The sequence below is a fragment of the Ambystoma mexicanum genome, chromosome 11 (genome assembly GCF_040938575.1).
Source record: "Ambystoma mexicanum isolate Mex_15411 chromosome 11, UKY_AmexF1_1, whole genome shotgun sequence".
NCBI lineage: Eukaryota > Metazoa > Chordata > Amphibia > Caudata > Ambystomatidae > Ambystoma > Ambystoma mexicanum.
In genome coordinates, this window is record NC_090934.1 from 75,174,755 (window position 1) to 75,191,866 (window position 17,112).

At 46.5% G+C, this 17,112-nt stretch overlaps 1 protein-coding gene across 1 annotated transcript in view; it reads left to right on the top strand.

The window, feature by feature from the left end:
• The first annotated feature begins 745 nt into the window (after window positions 1–745).
• Window positions 746–17,112, top strand: part of LOC138503073 (gap junction beta-5 protein-like) — a 64,301-nt gene continuing 47,934 nt past the window's right edge. Inside the window, exon 1 of the mRNA XM_069622558.1 lies at window positions 746–1,073. The gene's annotated coding sequence lies outside the window, so the exon portion shown is untranslated. The remainder of the gene's footprint in view (window positions 1,074–17,112) is intronic.

The following is a 17,112-nucleotide window of genomic DNA, read 5'->3' on the forward strand; positions in this document are numbered from 1 at the left end:
ATTAGGGAACCTGCCTGAATCTGATGGGGAACTTGCCTGAATCTATTAGGGAACCTGTCTGAATCTGTTAGGGAACCTGCCTGAATCTGTTAGGGAACCTGTGTGAATCTGTTGGGGAACCTGCTTGAATCTGTTGGGGCACCTGCCTGAATCTGTTAGGGAACCTGCGTGAATCTGTTTGGGAACCTGCTTGAATCTGTTAGGGAACCTGCCTGAATCTGTTGGGGAACCTGCTTGAATCTATTAGGGAACCTGCCTGAATCTGTTGGGGAACCTGCCTGAATCTGTTAGGGAACCTGTGTGAATCTGTTGGGGAACCTGCTTGAATCAATTAGGGAATCTGCCTGAATCTGTTGCATAACCTGCCCGAATCTGTTGGGAACCTGCCTGAATCTATTAGGGAACCTGCCTGAATCTGTTAGAGAACCTCCCTGAATCTGTATTTTATTGTTGGTGGGATTATTTTGTGAACTATAATGTAATATGTATAACTTTTTTTAAAAGTGCATTTATTTTTCTACGTTTCTAAACTTGTAATTATTTGCCAAATAATGCTATATTCCTTTATTTTTTGTCTGTGCAGACACACTCTTCCATTTCTGCCTTTGCTTCCAGATGTGTCTTCAAACTTCCGCCTGAATCCGGAAAGTGTTGCCAATGTCGATCGGAGCCAAACACGGTGAAAAGTCTGCGACTTCGTAAAGTTGCAAACTTCCATTCTGCAGCAGTTATCTGGCAAAACAAGAAACCCACACCGCTGCCCGTTCCCATAAGCAGCGCCATTCAATGCACAGGGTTCCCTTTCTGAAGAGGAGCCAATCACAATCTAGGGCAGAAGACATTCGTTTGATATGCAGCCTGCACCGGAGGATCTGGCGCACTCACCCAACCCTGGAATGTATGCGAGTCCCTGCCGGGGTTAGTCAGCGCCAGAAGCCAGCGATGAAGCAGCTCCCAAAGGGGCCCCCGCTTCCAGTGCAGGCTCGCGGACTCGTCCGCGGACTCGGACATCTGTCGGGGTGACCTGCTGAGCCCGGGACCCTGCGAAATACCCGCGCCATTCTCAACAAGAGGTAAGGGAACTCGGGGAAGTGTCAGCAGATTCTGCCCACCTTGCACCAGCTTGAGGTCGAGTTGTGAGTGGTAACTTTCTGGGACAGTCCAAATATGGTATATGTGTATGGGGGGTGCATTTAGGAAGCCCTAAAACCTCACAGGGGCGTCACATGTTGATGATTGGAAGTTTCCGGTCTTTGTTTACAATTTGGAAGTAAGAAGAGTTCCTTGTCCCCCAATACACGCACACACGCACACACACACACACACGCGCGTGTATGTTTATAAAGGGGAGCGTCTGTCATTTCATTGTGCTGTGTTTGAACCGAGCGGTGATGTCAGTCACCTCGCAAGTTTTCGAGTGAAGGGAGCTTATATGCGAATAAAACTCTCTCAAATAGGAGCGCGGACCGGAGGGAAGAGGCGGTCTGGGGTGTGTGTGTGTTTGTCAGTCCGTGTGGGCAAAACACCCCCGAATCTTAGAATCTGGCGGGCTGGCTGCATGCGGCCAGTGCTCCTGGCTGGGGGTGCACCTTCGTTTTCATAACCCAGTGAGATAGCTCTGCGGGTGAATGCGCTTGTTAACGAGATATGCAGGAGCGCTGCAGTGCACGAGTTTCAATCCGTACAGGTGGACAAGGCACTCCCCTTAAACCCCAACCTCTGATGACATTCTGTGCGGGACACGTTCATTTTAAGAATAAATTACACTGTGGCTACCAATTCTATGTTCACTTACGTGCAAAATATCCTCGCCTTGCAATGTTTTATTTTTGCACCACGTAATGGAAAAGTAACGAGTAAAACACACCTTTACACTTCACTTTTCCACTGCGTTGGTGGAAACGTGTAAATGTATCTCGTAATTTACGATAGCTGGATGCATTTGCATTGCATTCCTATGGAATCCGCCTGCTTTTATCAGGTGGTAATTTCAGGAGGATTCCATAGGAATCCAATGCATTAGGTCCAGCATGAAGATACATGCTGGCGGTACTGCAAACTCTGTGTACCACAAGGTGGATGTGGTATATCCATCCCGTTCAACAACTCTGCCTTACCAACATAAGAGAATCCGGCAGATCAGAACACGTGGTTGAAATGACTTTTAACGCCATATTTCTTTTCCATCTGCTTCACCTGGCAAATGGCGCCCTCTAAGTCTTCCTGCGTTGGGTAGAGAACACGTTTGCTCCAGAAATGACAGCCGGCTTACTCTCAGACCCCAGTGGCGTGGCAGATGTTTCTGGCATTCTGTCCTCTCCTCCAAAAGCTTTCCGAATCTGTGTATATATGGCCTGAGTAGTGTGTATATTTCGGATGAGTATTGTGAAAAATGAAATTAGCATCAAACCTCATGTGCATTGTGTACGTCAAGCACTCAAACCTTTTTATCACAAGCATGTTTGTCAAATGTAACGATCTGTGGTCATTCTTATGCTCACAAAAAGCTCTTTGATATCATACAATGGAGTCAAGAACCCTCCATTTTAGCTATTTGCCACGTACCCCTTCACATATGGGTATTTCAATTGAATACAATAAGAGTGTACAAGGCTATCAATCTTGGAATTTCTACCTGAAAATCATTTTGGTGGTTTCTCTGGGTTTAGATAATGTGATTTTCTCAGTTTGACATGTGTAACATTCTTAATAGGAATACAATATTGTCTGGATAATCAACATTAAAATAGAGCATTGGGAAGAAAAAAAAAAACGTTTCAATGTTATTGAAATTAAAGAAATACATTTTTAATGGTTTCTTTTATAAAGAATACATGCACTTGTTTCCCTCTAAATATCATGAATTCTTGGGAAGGGCCACACTCATATTGCAACCAACGATCCGTTTCTTCTGGGAGTACAAAGACAGTATTCAGTGTATCCTGCTGGCCCCTGGCTGGTAGTGCTGTTGAACCTGCATATTTGTTACAGCATGCACAAACACTAATAATGTACAAAACCAGAAAATAACAAACACAGTTGTAGACACTGCAGTGTGGTCTTCTGATCCTCTATATGGTCCTTCAGAACCCCATCACAGCCTGTAGAGCCTGTACACACACCCCTCACTTCTCCCTAAACAGACAATGAACACTTATTCCTGTGGGACACAAGCGATGACAATGCATGTCTTCAAATATGCATTTAAAGCTATTATTTATTTATTTAATGGACATTACAGGGAAAACTGCATTTTTGGCAGAAAAATACGTACAAAACGTATTAGCGTTGATTTACAGAGCAGAGGACAAGTGTCCTTAACAATGGGTGAGAGGTTGTGCACATAAGACCAGATGATGCAGGGGAGGTAGAAACAGGAACTAGAGACAAGGACAGTAGAGCATGGGATACTTTTCTTTTTTTTTTGTTTTTTAATTGAAGCTCCTGGCCTGTGGCCAGTGCCATGTGGCTCTTTGTTTCAGAGTGGCTGGCCTTCTTGTTCAGGTCTCTTAAAGAAACAGGGGGTTCCACAAGTGTAACACTTTGAGCAGTGACCCTAAATAAGAAAGATTAGGAATAACAAATAATGAGTCTTTCTGGAATTCTATACAATAATTGCTAAACTCATTAAAGGTTCATTTCAGGAGCACTTCAAGGAGTCACTGATTTAGTCTGTCCTTAAACACCTCAAATTAACAATGCAGACAAAAACGTCCAAAAAGTATTTAAAATAGACTAAGCATCAATTTCGGACTAGGCATTTTGCTTTTTGCAAGTTGCAGTTATAGTATATTTTTTTCTGCCGTTGTCTCTGTTACAATCATCACAAGACATTTTATCTTGGTGTCCTCGGTCCCTTGACAAAATCCTTGTGCCTAAAAGCTTGTTTACAGTGTAGAAATGTTGGACCATAGCACATAAAGTGGCCCTTTATTTCATTGTGCACAATTAATGCTTTCTTGCAATGTGTCTATCTTTCCTGTATCTGTGGCGTGCTGTTCAGGATGTTTGTTTGCATGTATGAGGTAACGAGTGCCGAGATGCTGTGTCAGTGCACTGATTTTCCTGCGGTACTCAAAATTCTTTAATACAGTTGTGAACCCTCCCAATGATATGTATTTTGCCAACCTCTAAAGCCTGAAGAGTAGATCCACGCAAGCTTGACATGTGGCCAGCTTTGCACCAGACCTGCAAATGAACTGGCCTGCTGTTGAATCTCAGTTGCCAGTTTAGTGGTATCCACTACAGAGTGTAATTTGCTCTCTGACTTTGAGAACATTCAGACATGTAATTGCCCATTTGACTATAGCCGGTACGTGGGTTGAGCGCTGACTGATGCAGTTGTGTGTGTGTGTGGATGTGTGGATGTGTGCATGTGTGTGTGATCTGCAGGTTGCAGGTTGAATTCCGGCAAGGCCATCTCAGCCTTTCATCCTTCTGAGGTTGATAAATGAGTAGCAACACTGGTTTGGAGGTATTATATGTATATTTGTTCTATATGTAGCGCTTAATCGTAAGTGCTATATAATAACTCATTGTTATTCGGCCTTGGACGCCTGCTTGCATTCACAGTAATTTGCTAATATGGGCCTGTACACACTGATATTAACGATACATATAGTGATCCATTCTTGTATGAAGTGTGTATCACATTACAGTGATATCGTAACCATATTTTATGTGGTGTACTTAGGAACAATGCTATGTGATGCCGCTTCCTGTTTTGTCAAGGGGTGAACGGTCATGTTCTATCGCTTCCCATGATGTCACTTCAGGTTGGGGTCAAATGACATCACTTCCGGTGATATCATCAGAGGTCAAGGGTCATGTGATGTGACCTCCACTACCCCTGGCATTTTGGTGAAATGACGTCCCTAATATAGGAACGGGATAGTGGAGGAAGTGATACGTTTTAGGATGACGGGGTGAGGGGTAAGTGCTGTGGGCTAGTCGTAGGGTGGCAGAGATGGGAACAGGGAGATGTGGTGGTGTAGAATGCTATGCAAGGGGTTCTTCGGAATGGAGGAGAGCAAGGAGGTTGGATGTAAATACAGATAGTGTGGGAGTAGTGCAGAGAGGGAGAGGAAGAACATTCCATTGTAATTGAGTGAGGAGGGGAAGAGAGCGGAAACAAGAGGGAGCGCAAGGGGCATGAGAGGTGGCAAGGAGGTGAGCTGAGGGGGACAGTAGGGAGTAAGATGGGCTGATGAGTAGGATGGGGCAAGTCCATGCATAGGTTTGAACATGATGAGAATGAGTTTATGCTTTGCCCTTTGTCTCACAGATAACCAGCCTAACTGACAAAGGGCTGGGGAGGTGGAGATAAAGTGGGTTTGGACATACAGCAAAGTTGAGGACTTTGTCGAGAAGTAAAAAAGCAGAGTTGGGAAGGCCATAGAGAGGACTGGCACAGTAGTCAGATCGAGAGAGTACTGAAGAGGAGATTGGGTGCTTAGCAGTTTTGAAGGGAAGAAGATGTCTTATTTTTGGGATGTTGAGGAGATTAAGTCTGGCCGCATTGGCAGATTTGGAGATGAGTGAAAAGTTGTGAGATGGGTCAAAGATGACACCAAGGTTGTGAGCAGGAGAAGAGTAGGGAAGGTGGTCACGAGAGAAGAATAGAAGAGGGGGCGAGGAAGAGATAGCTTGTTTGGATGGGAAGTAGAGAACATCAGTCTTGTAGAGTTGAGCGTAAGCCAGTGAGATGCCATGCAGTATTTGATGGCTGAGAGACAGTTAGAACACTTTGACTGTAGCTCATCAGATAAGGAGGGCAAGAAGAAGGTCTAGGTGTCATCAGCAAAGAGTTGATGGGAGAAGCCATTGGAGGAGATGACAGTGCCAGGAGCAGAGGTATAGAGAGTGAAGTGGACCCAGGACTGACCCTTGGAGCACACCAACTGTAAGGGGGGTCAGAGCGGAGCTAAGACTATTCCAGGACACCATGACTTGATCCTACCTCGGGGGATTCCTCTGACACTTCTGCTATTTTTCTGCTTTTAACAATAAAATATTCCCTCCTTCAAGATACATGTGTTTTATCTGCAGTTACACTGCTGTCATCAACAACTGGGATGGTCCTAACAAAAGTAGACCTCACAATCGAATTCGCACCTACCGATAGAGACAGAGAGAGAGAGAGAGAGAGAGAAACCTTGACAGACAAGAGAGACAAAGAGAGAGCCAAAGCGTGAGGCAGAGAATGAGACAGAAAGAAGCAGAGAGAGAGAGAAAAGGCAGAATAATAAAGAGCACAGAGGGAGAGAGAAAGAGAGAAAGCCAGCTAGATCCGTGTGTGGCACACCTGCTCCAGCTAGTATTAGCATTATTTCATTTTGAGGGCAAGGTGTGGCTCTTTTCTGCTGGTGGTCTCTGGGGCCCGTCTCATGCATGCATGTCGAAGTCAGCTGAGCCAACCACGATAAATCCAGAACAGCTGGCAGCATATCCACAGATCCTCATAATGATAGCCACTGGCATGCACAAGGTCAGCACTACTGGGCATGTCAGACGGCCACACTGCGTCATTGTCATTGATGGGCACTGTATGTCTTGTTTCTCTATGGCGAGAAAACAATAGTGTCTCATTACGAGTAACGCGATAATGGCAAACACATGTGGTATGCTAAGTGCCTACACTTTGCAAATAAAAACACCCAATGCCTCGTTTACACTGTTACCATTATATTCACAATACAGTGCACAAGAGCTTCAGTAGACAATGTGACCAGTCCCAGTGCAATATTGACGTTTTGCAGCACACACCACACACTAACCTGCCGCTTCTTCCGCCTTCAACAAAAGATGCACTGCATCACAAATCACCAGCCCTCATGTTATCAACCCTGGAGGTAGGCCTGGGAGTACATTTCAAATAATGGATTGTGAGTATTTATAAATCTCCCAATCATTAAGGTAAGATAGCTCAGCGGGTTGAGCGCTCGCTGCTGCCATCTGAGCGTGATCTGCAGGTTGCAGGTTCGAATCCTGGCAAGGCCACCTCAGACTTTTATCCTTCTGAGGTTAATAAGTGAGTACCAATTTCGGTTGGGTGATATTGTATGTAGACAGGTGCTCTGTAAAGCGCCTTGGATAAAGGCGCTACATAAATAAACCATTCATTATCATTATTGGCTCAGTTCGAGGCTCTCCCCAAACTTTCCTTTCAACATAAATCTGTCACATCTCCTTTCAATGTCTGCATCTTGAGAGGGGAGTGGGGGACTTGGGGGGGGGGGGTGTTGAAGAGGGTCGGTGTTTGGGGTCCAGGGCAGAGATGTGCAGTAACAAAAAACACTTAAAACACTACTTCAAAGGAAGGGCATGAGGCAGGGAAAGAGGGAGTCGCTTGAAGAAAATGTCAGGTGAGAGTGATTCTGACTAGAGGGAATATTGTGCAGTGCATGTGTGAGTGATAGCCAAAGAAGAGAGACCAATAAACCAAGCAGTAAGATAGCTCAGTATGTTACTGCACCTGCAGCAGAGAGCTGTGTGTAACATTCAGATCCAGGGTGTGAACAGGGGTAGGAACTTAGTACTCAGACTTCCCTTCCTCTGAAATCAAGGTGCTGGGGTAGAGTCGGTCACATGTTAAGCAAGCTAGAAGCAGGCTACCATCTTCAGGATGAGGTTTCCGCGAGTACCTCTGAGTTTGTAATATTGCAACAGTGAGATGTCATTGCTGGCTCCCAGCTACGTCTCAAAGGCCGGTGGGGCTGGGACAGAGGCAGCTACTTGTAAGGTATGATAAAGCCCTTTAGCTTCTGAGGTTGATTCCATGAGTACTATTGAGGTTGATAATATTAGATTAAGGAAAGTTCATGGCTGGAATGACCTCTATTTAGGCCTGCCAGGTCGGGGCAGAATCATTCATATTAGAGGGAGGGGGGGGGGCGAGCCCTGAACCTCTTGACTCCAACGTTGGCGTCCATCCTTGAAATAAGGGATTGCATCAGAGGAAGCTCAAAACTCTGACTCGCGATGGAATTCAGTTTAAAACCTAAAATACTCTATTTTCCTCGAAACCAGTTTGAACTATTACTCGGAATCGAATACAAACCGACTGAACACGTGACAAGGTGAAATAGATTAATGTTACATTACATAAAAAGAAAATGATATCAAAACATAATAAAAATAAATTAAGCATGGAAACACGTGTTTGAGTCCATCATGGTTGGGGATGCTTGTGATCTCGTGCAGAAGGGATGTCACCTAGCAGTTCGGGCCGGACTGCCCCTTTTGGGGTGGGGCCAAGCCTGATTTGCATATGGTCTTTCCCCTTCTGTAATGACTTGACAGACCAAGAACGATGGTCTGGAGGGTTGCCCAGAGCAATGCCAGAGGTTAAGATTCATTCTAAACCTTCCAGCCATCACCTCTTTGTTTGTGCTTTATCACCCCGATTGGGACGGGTATGCCGAGACGGGGGTCCCGTGCATGCTGGGCCTAGAGACCCAAGCTACTCCTCACTGATGAGGCCCAACAAGGCCAAAACATGTTTGGGGATACTTGTGGTCTCGTGCAGAAGGGATGTCACCTAGCAGTTCGGGCTGGACTGCCTCTTTGGGGGTGGGGCCAAGCCTGATTTTCATATGGTCTTTCCCGTACTGTAAAGGCTTGGCAGGCTGAAGAACCATGGTCTAGAGGGTTGCCCAGAGCTGTGCCAGAGGTTAAGATTCATTCTAGACCTTCCAGCCATCACCTCTTTGTTTGTGCTTTGTCACCCCGATTGGGACGGGTATGCCGAGACGTGGGTCCCGTGCCTGCTGGGCCTAGAGACCCAAGCTACTCCTCACTGATGAGGCCCAACAAGGCCAAAACATGTTTGGGGATACTTGTGGTCTCGTGCAGAAGGGATGTCACCTAGCAGTTCGGGCTGGACTGCCCCTTTGGGGGTGGGGCCAAGCCTGATTTTCATATGGTCTTTCCCCTACTGTAAAGGCTTGGCAGGTGAAGAATGATGGTCTGGAGGGTTGCCCAGAGCTGTGCCAGAGGTTAAGATTCATTCCAGACCTTCCAGCACATCAGCTCCTTTGTTTTGGCGGTTCCTTTAGAAAAGACAATTTTCCTTAACTATCAACCTGTGTAAATCTGAGCCCTAATCTCTCAAACCTATGAATTTCAGCTTCAAAATGTTAAAATCGTAGTAACTGATTGAAAAACATACATCTTCTATCGGTTTGAACTGGTGCATCGATGGCAAATGCACGCGGCAAGCAGGCATGCACGTGGCTGCTTATCTCATCAAAGTTGATTGAATGAGTGTCATGTACAGGGTTATTATGGTGGTGGTGCAGGTTCATGGCTGCCCGGTACCTCTGGGAGATAATACAGCTGATGGGCTCTGAGCGCCTTAGCTGATGATTTATTGTGCCAGCTGAATATAAAGACTTGCTTTATCTTCTTAGCAACAATAAATTGCTCCACCAGCAGCACCGAATTCTCAAAGGAGGCAACATCTCAATGTCCCTGGGACTTCAGAAGGCAAAACGCGATCCGCATTTTTCAGCCCACTGTCTCCAGCCTTCACCCAGCATGCAACAGCAGCGACACCAAACTGCTTCTATTTAGAGAAGCTTGTCAACCTATTTTCTATGTTAACATTATCATCAAGGGAGTCTCTACTTCTCCTCATCCTTCCCAGGCCCTCTGCATGACTCTGGTCGCCCACCTCACGAGCGGAACTCAGGACATCATGTCCTCACTCTCTTCTACTCCCATCCCTCCGGACTCAGGATTCCCTTGGTCCCTCTCTTTCTTCCCCTCCTGCTCTCCTCCTGCTCACCCACCAAGACTGTTCGCTATATGAAAGTCCCCTCCAAACACGTGCTTCCCCGAGTGGAACAGGTATGCAAAGATGAGGGTCCCGCACTTGACACCTGATGTCTGCACTTACCCCTGCACTTGCCAGCACTTGACTGCACTTCTTATTTACTGCATTTATTGTTTTTTTATTTATTTTATTGTTATCCTATGTTCTGCACTGACCCCTCCGCTTTCCCCCGCACACTTTTTCCCTTTCCCCCATCCCCTGCACTTGTGCAATCTCAATGTCATTTGGCCTAGTAAGATCGTTGTCTCTGTCTTCCCTCAATTCCCCATCCCTTGCCTCATCGCACCTTGAAACACTTGTGTATAGGCATGTTAGAAATGCCATATCATATCATAACAACAATATTGCCGCCCTCGCTCCCTTCTTGGCTGAGTTCTGCAACCGCTTTTTTGCCACTGGCTCCGGCCCACTTCCTCTCAAGCACTCGCTTGTGCACCCCTCTCAAAAAATCTGTCAGCTGACCCTTTCTGCCTGGCTTACTACCGCCCTATCTCTACTACCCCCTTCTTGGGAAAACTATTGGAGAAGTTGGTCCTCTCCCAACTGATCCATCACACTGAATCTGTTGCTTGTGTCCACAACCACCACTCGGCCTTCAGAGCAGCCAGAGGCGCGGACACTGCTTTCCTGCAAACCTGTGAAGACTTGCTCTCAACCCTCGACTCCAGTTTTCCTTCTCTTCTCATCCTCCTTGATCTGTCCTCAACACCATTAATCATGCCACCCTCTTAAATTGCCCCCATGATACGCTGGGCATCACAGTCCAGGCACTGGCTTGGTTAAACTCTTTCCTCTCGAATTGGCTTTCCCAGGTTCAACTGTTTTTTTTTTCTCTCCTCTACCTCAATCTCTACTTGTGGCGTCACTCAGGGCTCTATCCTCTTGCCATTGCTTTTCAGCATTTGCCTGGCCCCTCTTGCCCACTTGATCTCCACCTTCTCTCCTCATTTCCAGTGTTATGGGAATGACACACAGCTTTGTCTCTAGCTCCCACCCCTCAACCTCCTCTCCTTCCTCTACCATTCTCGGCTGTCTGACTGCTATTCAGGCCGTGTGTGCCGCCAATGATCTGTCTGAACGCCAGCAGGACTGAGGTCCTTATCATCGGAATCCCTGCTTCTTCCTTCCCCCCTAATCTCTGGCCACGGTCCTTGGGTTCTCCTCCCTTAGCCTCTTATAAGGCAAAAGCCAAGGCGTCATCTTCGACTCCTCTCGCTGCTTCTCACCTCACATCACTGAGCTTGCCAAGAAGGCCCACTTTCAACTTCATTTCCTCAGAGGCATTCTCCCTGTCCTTAACTTCCCCCAGAAACTCCATTTCCCCAGAGCTCTGGTCCTCTCCAGGCTGGGCTACTGCAGCAGCCTCGTCCTTAATCTGCCCCTTTCCTCCCTCTGCCCTCTTCAACTAATCCAGACTAGGACTGTAAAACTTATCCTTGGCCTCAAGCCCAGGGATCACTTCTCTCCTGCCCTAAAATCTCTCTACTGGCTCCCGGTGGCTGTAAGGATCACATTCAAGACCCTTTGCATCATCCACAAGGCTTTCTGGGGTCTGAAACCATGCTACCTCCAAGGCTCTCTCCCTAAATACCTCCCTGCTAGAGTCCTTTGGTCCTCTAGCTCTAACTCTCTGCAGGTCAGATGTTTCTTCAAGAAGAGAGAGGGGGGGGGGGGTAGATCTCTTTCTTCGGCAGGTGCCTCCCTCTGGAATGCCCTTCCTGCCCCTCTCAGGCTTGAGCCGGATCTTTTAAAGTTCCAGAAGCTTCTCAAGATTTTCCTTTTCTCTTCCTCCTTCTCTCACCCCCTCCCATGCTAACATCCCCCCTGCTGCTACGATTAGCTGCCTGGTCCCTTCTGATCCATACAGGGGCCAGGCCCTCCTCTGACCAGTGTTCTGCAGTTCCCCATATCCAGAACTTGCCCCCAGGTGCCCTTCCCCGACTAGCATACTGAGAGTGGGCTGCCCCTGTCCACGTACTTGAAGACCCTTCACCTCTTTCCCTGCGCACTAGCTCTCCTTGGACTGCCTGTGATGCTAGAAATGCATTGGAGGGACAGGGCCTCCGTATCCTTGTCCTTTACTGCTTTTTACTGTGTGTTCTGTCGTGTTTCCGTGCAGGAGTTCATGTGGGACTCCTGGCAGTGCAGCTCTCTCTTTTGGTTTGGTGTACATACTCATGGTATTCCCTTATGGCACCCATGGGTGGGGGTACAACCCTGTGCCCCTAGTGTATGTTTTTGGGCACCTGTGTGTATCCCACAGAGCAGGGTACGGGCTGGTGGCAGCTCTGTGTTGAATTGACAAGTGCCCTGAGAGTCCTCCATTTTGGGATGCCCAGGCCCTGTCATTGGAATCAGTTCATTCCTGATGGAAACAAGATGGCCCCCGTGGCCTCTTGCCTTCCATCGCCTGTTACCTTAGTTTTCGCAAAGTCCCGGGAAGCCCTGACTCTGTCCCTTCCCCCTGACTGGCTGTTGGGTGGAAGTTCCCTATATGGTAGTGTGGGGAAGTGCCGACCAGACTGGCTGGAGCCTTCCCAATGACTGTACATTGTGGGTAAACCTATGGGTGGGACCTGGGTGAATGGAGTGTGTGACAAATATGCACTTCTTGTTGTTTATGTCTGGTATCTGGTGTTTGACACAATGACTGAGACAGCCCTGTCCGAAACTGGTATGAATGCAGTGTGTAGTGTTGAATGGCTGGGTACTTGTCTGAATCCACATTCTGTGTTGTGAGTGTCTGGATGGAGAAGAATGGCCTAAATGCACTGTGCGCCTGATTGGCTGACTGACTGCCGAATGCCCTTCTGAGGGATTGGTTGCCTGAGTGTAACCCAGCAGAATGAATGGGAGATCAACTAGTATATCTGGGGGCCTCTCACTGCTAGAAATCATTCAGAAGCTGAAGTTGATACTTGATGCTTACTCTCGTAGCCGAGCCGGAAGAAGGTGAACCGCTGATCCTTTCCGTCTAATCTGAAAGCTGCTGTGTCTTCAAGAACTGATCCAGGGGAGGACCTGGTTAGGAGACCTCTCCCCGAGCTACGAGGGACCATCGTGCACCAGCCGATTTTTGCCAAAGCTCCCTGGTAGACAAACCTACGAAAGGCTGCCGACTGGAGACGGGGACTGCCGCGGAATCCCAAGGAGAAGCACCCGGGCTGCTGTCTGTCACCGTCGACGACCGCCATCGCCGACCGGAGCCGCAGTGCTCCCATTGCCTAAGAACCTTTTTTGATCCAAGGACGCTCTCGTCTGCACCGTCAACCACTTTGTCCCGCCGGAGAAAGTCGAGGCTGCTGATGCACCGAGGAGCATCCACCGTGGGTTTCCTGCCACCTGAAGACCACAGAGACACCAACGACCAGACGCCCTTGCTGGGCCAACGTTCTTCTTTGCAGTCCTGAACTATCGACATCGAGGTGCCCCGCACGCCTCTCCCTTGCAGGACCTCTATACTCCACCGTCAACGGGCACCGCTAGGAACGAAACTGCCACTTAACCGCCATAGTTCACCCTTTTCATCGCCGGACATTCAACGACCCGTGGCTCCTGCCTTAAAGGGAGTGCACTCAAGAAGGGCCGTCGATTTCCCAGCGAGGAACTCTACAACACTAGGTTCTTTGGGGTTGCTGAACTATTGGAAAGACTTTTCTGAACAATGTATGGACTGTGCTTGTAGTACATCCTTATGTTACAGGTTGCCCAGGTGGGGGGATCTCCATGCAGAACTGTGTCTATCGGTAGAGGCCACTATTGTACCAATTGTTCTAACCAACTGTTTTCCTCCTATATCTATTGCTGGTTTCCTTTACAAACTGATTTGTGTGACATTTAACCGTACAGTTGATGCACTTTAAAGAGATCGAATAGTGATTGTGGTACCACAAAGAACTGTATATATTTGCCATTGTAGATTAACCGAGTACAAAGAGAGTTATCGTGATAGTGTATATAATCGTGAACCTTAATTATATGAAGACTGTGTTTTAACTAATACAGTGTGTGGATATTCCTTTGTGGGTGCTTGGGGACTACACTGTGCTTAAGAACCAGACCGCATTACCTCCTGAGAAGCTAGGCCTTGATTGCTCGACTACGTTACCAATAATACAGAATCTTGGCTGGGGTCCTCTGTGCCGCTCTTCTGCCATATAGAGAGCAGCAGTACAGACACCCCCCTCCAGTCTTTACACTGCCTACCTCCTATCCAGCCCCAGAGCCTGGAGTCCCTTCCCTAGTACTTATCCAGCCCCAGCCCCTTGGGGTCCTCTTCACTTACACTTCTCCCTTCCCCTTCCCTTTCACCCTGACCATCACCTCATCCCCTTGCACATCTTGTTTCTGCACTTGCACGATCTGAATATCGCAAGGCCCAGTAGGACCGTCTTTTGCTGTTTTTTCCTCCTGTGTGCCCCACTTCCCCCTTGCTTTGTGGCACATGGAAACACTTTCTGCTGTATAAGCGCTATACAAATGTTCAATATATAAATAAATAAAAGGTGAAGAGAGTAAACCATGCGGCGCAACATCCTTTCGCCGTGGGATGTTTTTTAGAAGGGGTTTTTACAGCTGATTTAAAAAAAATCATCGACATTTTTGGGGGGATTAGAAAAATATATATGTGGGGTGAGGGTGCTCGGGAAAATATAAAAAAATAAAGGGGGATGGAGTTTCACGGGGTGGACCCCCAAAAATAAAAAATTAATATTTGATGTGTTTTTTCATTGAAAAATCCACTATAAAAACCCAGCAGAAAAACATCCCACGATGAAATGACATAGAACCAACCATGCATATTGAGAAATCTAGCAGCAGTAGTCCAAGAAAGTATTGTGCTTGGTGATAATTCTGTTATGTCAAGATTGTGGAAAAAAACTCAGGAAAGGAACAGATACAGTCCCATGGTTGCAGCAGATACAAGAACTGGACTGTGCAAGGGGGTGCAGGTCGCCTCCCCACCTGAAACATCACACATCTGAACTAAAGGGTTCTTAAGAACCACAGAGCCAAGGTGGTCTCATTCAAAAAGAGCTACAAAAGGAAGGATGTGATTGGGGGCTAGGTACTCATGACCACAGAGCCACCAAATGTTTTCACTCACATCTTGAAAGTTGCCAAACCTTGAACACTTTCAACATTTTGGTTGTTCTAACGTTAGCCTAGTCAGTTCTTATGAGGTTACTTGCAAGTGATGTTGGCCTGTAGTTATTGTAAGCTTAGCCCTGCAGTTTACACACACATCCCTTTATTACACATTGCTCTGGGCCAACTCTCTCTTCACAGACAATAGGGGACCGTGGTTTGGGCTATTCAGCAGGATCCCCCTGCCTTCCTGCCTCCTGATAGCTCGTGGTTAGGTGGGCGGGGAAAGGAAAAGGCAGAGGCAGGGTAGGAGATCTTAAACTTTGGTATTAAAGTTGGGTTGTTCAGTCAGAGAGCCCTCAGTTGTGGCTACTGTGACGAGCAAAGAGGCACAGGAGTCATACTTCATTGGATTCTTCTGTAGATTCGGGGGTTGGGGTGGGGTAATGTAACAGTCATTCCATTCTGCAAGACTCCAGAAGCATCGTGCAGGAAGCCTGCAGGCCTCTGCACCAGGTGTTCTTCAATAAATATATGTGTAAAGTCTAAGCTCTGCAAAGTAACTTTTCCCTAGGCATGCTTAGGACATACAACTGTTGGGGGACAGACAAGACAGAAGAAAGCTTTTAGGTGAAGCGATAACTGTATGCATCCTTCCAAAACAATATCATATCAGAAATGGAGTGCATTTCAAGTTGGCTTCCATAAACAAGGTCCTATCACCGAGAATGTTCTATTCCCCTCTATGCTTAAAGTTGGACGGTGGGCCCTTCACAAGACGTTATCAGCCAATTGGAAGGCAGTATTATATCTTCCAGATACTGGGTTGGGTGGGCAATTTGTACTTTACTTATTTATTTATAAAGCGCACCCGTCCCAAGGGCATCCGGGCGCATCACTTAGGTTACAACATAGTATATACAAGTAGGGGAAGGTAATAGGCAGTACACGAACAAGAGAACATCTACCGATAATATACAGATTCAAATTATACGGACTACAAATGCAAGCTATATATAAGGCAAGATGTTTAAAATCCTGAAAACAAGGTATTAGATCTGAAAGTCAATACGCAACTCCACTGGAAGCCGGTCCAGAGAGGGATGAAGCTGTGGTACAAAGCTTCAAGTCAAAACTTAGATCCGTTCCTGTATTCTCCAACCAACTGGAGTCAGGGCAGCTGATAGGCTGGGAATCCAGAGTAAAGGGTTATTGGCCCTTGTATGTTTCAATGTGGAGTTCATAAATTATATAATATGCTGCTTCCTTTTCATATGTTTATCTCTTTGGATGTTCAGAGAGCCCCAGTGAGTTTGGTCAAGTTATTCACACAAGTTGTCAAGCCTAGAAACCCTTGTGTACAGGCGTGTTATAAATGACTTATCATATCATACCATTGATCGCCATGCAACAGCAAGGAATAACCGCCATTTCGACTAAGTTGGGCAACCATACATACGTCGTCTATGTCAGCCTACGGCTATGCATCGAGTACTTCAAATCCTTCTTACAAGTTAAAACACACACATATATGTTTCATGATATTGAGTATAGTCAAAAACAAAATGTACATGAGATCTTGTCAAGGGTGGTAAAAAAAAAATAAGTCCCCTGACAAATGCATCCGTTATTTTACTTCCTGCAAGAATATTTTTTGTAACTGAAGCAACAAACCAATACCACATTACAGGGAATCGGAGTAGAGCGTTGACATGTTTCAGCTTCTTCAATTGTGTACAGGTGGCTGTCTTCAGGATCCACTCTTTATTCAATATTTGGATGAAACATGAATTTATCTTGCGTTAAATAGTCAGAAGGAAAAGTAAAATAAGTGAATGAACTGGAACTGCTTTCTTGCAATTGTTTGAGTATTTTTGGTCTGCTCATTGTCATATTGCCAGCTTCTCTCTTTGCACATGGCGCAGTTCCATGCACCTACCCCTACACTTTGATAAATGTTTCGGCCCCAAATAGATACCTTTAATTGTCCATTTCAACTCCTAAAAGTCAGGACCTAAATGATAGTCGATAAGACCCTCATTCTGGTGTTGGGGAACCTTCCTTAAAGTCGGCATATTTCCGCTCTTTCATGACCTCCCGTGGGAAAGCCAATCTGGGCAACATGTCTTCAAAAACACTTGTTCAAAAAGACAGTGAGTGTGATAACTCACAGAAGAGGTTCCCCTTAC